The sequence below is a fragment of the Mastomys coucha genome, unplaced genomic scaffold, assembly GCF_008632895.1.
Source record: "Mastomys coucha isolate ucsf_1 unplaced genomic scaffold, UCSF_Mcou_1 pScaffold6, whole genome shotgun sequence".
Lineage (NCBI taxonomy): Eukaryota > Metazoa > Chordata > Mammalia > Rodentia > Muridae > Mastomys > Mastomys coucha.
The window spans coordinates 8,757,560-8,760,505 of record NW_022196912.1 but is presented as its reverse complement, the minus strand read 5'-3'; the positions used below and the strand labels follow the sequence as shown (position 1 = coordinate 8,760,505).

General features: G+C 46.6%; 1 protein-coding gene across 1 annotated transcript in view; it reads right to left on the bottom strand.

Annotated features, from left to right (window-relative positions):
- Abcg5 (ATP binding cassette subfamily G member 5) overlaps window positions 1-2,946 on the bottom strand; it is a 27,736-nt gene that overhangs the window by 23,070 nt on the left and 1,720 nt on the right. The window lies entirely within an intron of this gene.

The following is a 2,946-nucleotide window of genomic DNA, read 5'->3' as shown; positions in this document are numbered from 1 at the left end:
GGAGGAGGAGGAGGAGGAAGAGGAGGAGAAGAGGAAGAAGAAGAAGAAGAGGAAGAGGAGGAAGAAGAGGTGGGGGAGGAAAGAAGAAGGAAGAGGAGAAGGAGGACAGCGACCCACAGTGGGATTTACGACCTGACTTCTCAGCCCTGAGCCGTGCCCTTCCAGTGAGGTTTTTCTAACCAGAGCCTCAACCCTACAAGGTAGCTCGATGCCTCAACCCCTCCCTGGCATTTGCTCCTGCTGCCTGCCCTTTCTCTCTGTCTGCCTTTCTGTCTGTCCCTGCAGCTTCTCAGCCTCACACAGCGACCCTTGGGGTTCCCCCTGGCCTTCTCTTCCTTCCGGTTCTCACAAAACAATGCCAAGGACTAACTTACTGTGTAAGTGAGGCAGCATAGGAGGATGACACTGTGGAGGTAGATTCTTAGTCACACAGAAGCCTTCGGGTGACTGAAGCAGTATTAGGAAGCTGATAAGACATTGCCCTCCCTCACAACTGGAGTTGGTACATTTAGAGGAGAGGCTGAGGGTCAGGGAGATGGTTCAGTCGGAAAACTGCTCATTGTACAAGCATGAAGACTAGAGTTAAAACCCCAGTAAACAAAGCCAGCATGGTGATGCACAAATGTAATCCTGGTACCAAAGAGGCAGAAACAGGAGGATCTCTGGGCCTCAATGGCTTCCCAGCAGCCTTGCCGAGTCAGTAAGTTCCAGGTAAAACTTAGAGACCTTGTCTCAGAAAACAAGATGGGAAGTCAATAGTGGCAGCACAGAACTTTAAGGCCAGAGCTCTGGAGGCACAAACAGGCAGGGCTCTGGGTTTGAGAGCAGGTTGGTCTATAGAGAGGTTGGTCCAGACCAGCCAGGGAAAAAAAAAGAAAGAAAGAAAGAAAAGAAAAAAAGAAAAGGAAAGTAAAGGAAACCAAACCAAACCACACACACACAAATAAAAATCTACCCACAAACAAAATAGAAGCGCAAAAAAGACGACACCTAGGTTGATTCAGGCCTTCACAAACACATGCACCTGCACATATACACAGAGAGTCATTTAGTTAATTCACTGAAAATGTAAGAGACTTGGGAGAAATCCCACAACCCTTCCACTATGTGAGCTTAGAGCCAGAAACTAGCTGCTTCTGGGGAAGCCAGCGGCTGTGACTCATATAAAATGCCCTTCCCTGCCCTCAGCCTCTTACTTCCCCAGTTGCTGGGGCTGCTTGTAGAGATTCTGGAAACATTAGGAGGGATGACTAGCTGGAAGAAGTAGATCACCATAGTGCTTCTCAGGCGTGGTCCTTGGGGGTGCTCCTCGGGTGTATCTTGTTCCGACCCTTCCTGACCCCTCTCTCTGCTTAGCGTTCATCATGATATAAGCGTTCTGCCATGCCTCTCACCATGATGGACTGAACTCTTGGAAACCATGAGCCAAAACACCTTCCTCCTCCTTTAAATCATTTATGCCAAGTGTTTTGCCCACAGTGACAAACAGCTAGGACCTGAGCCCTCACCACTGACCAGCTCTGTCAGGCCTTTGATCTTGGATGTCAGTCTCTTGAAATATGAGGAGTAGACACTCTTCCTCATAAGTTACCTGGTATGTGATTTTTTTCTTACAGTAACCCAATTAGACTAAAACAGTCAGTAAATTGTTATTTATTATTGTTGTTATTATTTCATTTAATCTTCATCTATTGTCATATAGCTGTTCTTGGATGAATGCTCATGGATTTAATTTGAGGCTAGAGATCCATTTTGTATTGCTATAGGAAAATGCCTGAGACTGGACGCCTGAGATTGAGTAATCGTAGAAATGTGTGTGTGTGTGTGTGTGTGTGTGTGTGTGTGTGTGTCTGTCTGTCTGTCTGTCTGTGTGTCTATCTCTGTGTGTGTCTGTCAGTCTGTGTGTGTGTGTGTGTGTGTGTGTGTGTGTGTGTGTGTGTGTGTTGGCCCACAGTCTTGGAGACTTAGCGTTCAAATGGGATAGCCTCACGTGTTTGGCCTCTGGCTGCAAGGCATTATGGATAGTGTCATTGTGAGTCAACAGGTATGGAGGGAGCTTCTGCATGATGACACAGAAGCCAGAGGGATCCAGGCATCAGGCCTTCTTTTATATCAACTTCCTCTGGTGAGAACCACTTTGGACACTGCATGAACTACATTCATCCCTTCAGAGGCCTACAGCCCGTGGTCCTCCATCCTCCCTAGAGCACCAGGCCTCTTGTTTCCACAGGAAGAACAAGCTTCTGTCACAGAGCTTTGGGACTTACTCTCAGCTACATCCAAACAGTGTCATGCCTAAGTCTGACCACAGACTTACACTGCCTGTTTCTAGGAAAGAGCAAGGCAAGGGACAGTTAAATGCTGACAATTTACAAGGGGCTGCTCAGTCAAGAGGGTTCTGAGTCTAATATGTCAGAGTCCTTAAGTGGATACATTCAGAATAACCTACTCTTGTGAACACTGAGGTATGCCACCCAGAGCCCCTCTTCTGGGCTAGCGTACCCCTCCCCAGCTGCTGCAAATAGAATTTACAGCTATAGGCTTTGCAGGGGCAGGGGTGGAAACCCCTCAGAGGATAATGACTGGTTAGTAGAAGAACACAAAAAAACCATGGAAGTCACGTTCAAAGGTTAAAATCTGTCCTGGAAAGAAGAGCAAGACACGGGGAATGCACGGGTCTCAGTGCAGTGTGTGTGATGCTTAACTCCTGAAGAAAGAGGCTTGGTAAGACTTGATAGTAACATGAATTCTTTTTTAGCGTTCTCTGTTCTCAACTGTGTGTTTGTTAATGATCATAATGAAAAGACAAGTAGGATCCAGAATAGAAGTTACGTCCTGCCTAACAACACCTTGACAAGAACTTTCCAGATGTGGACATATCAATTGAAAGTGAATAAAAAAGGAAGGAAGGAAAGAAGGAAGAAGGAAGGAAGGGAGGAAGAAGGA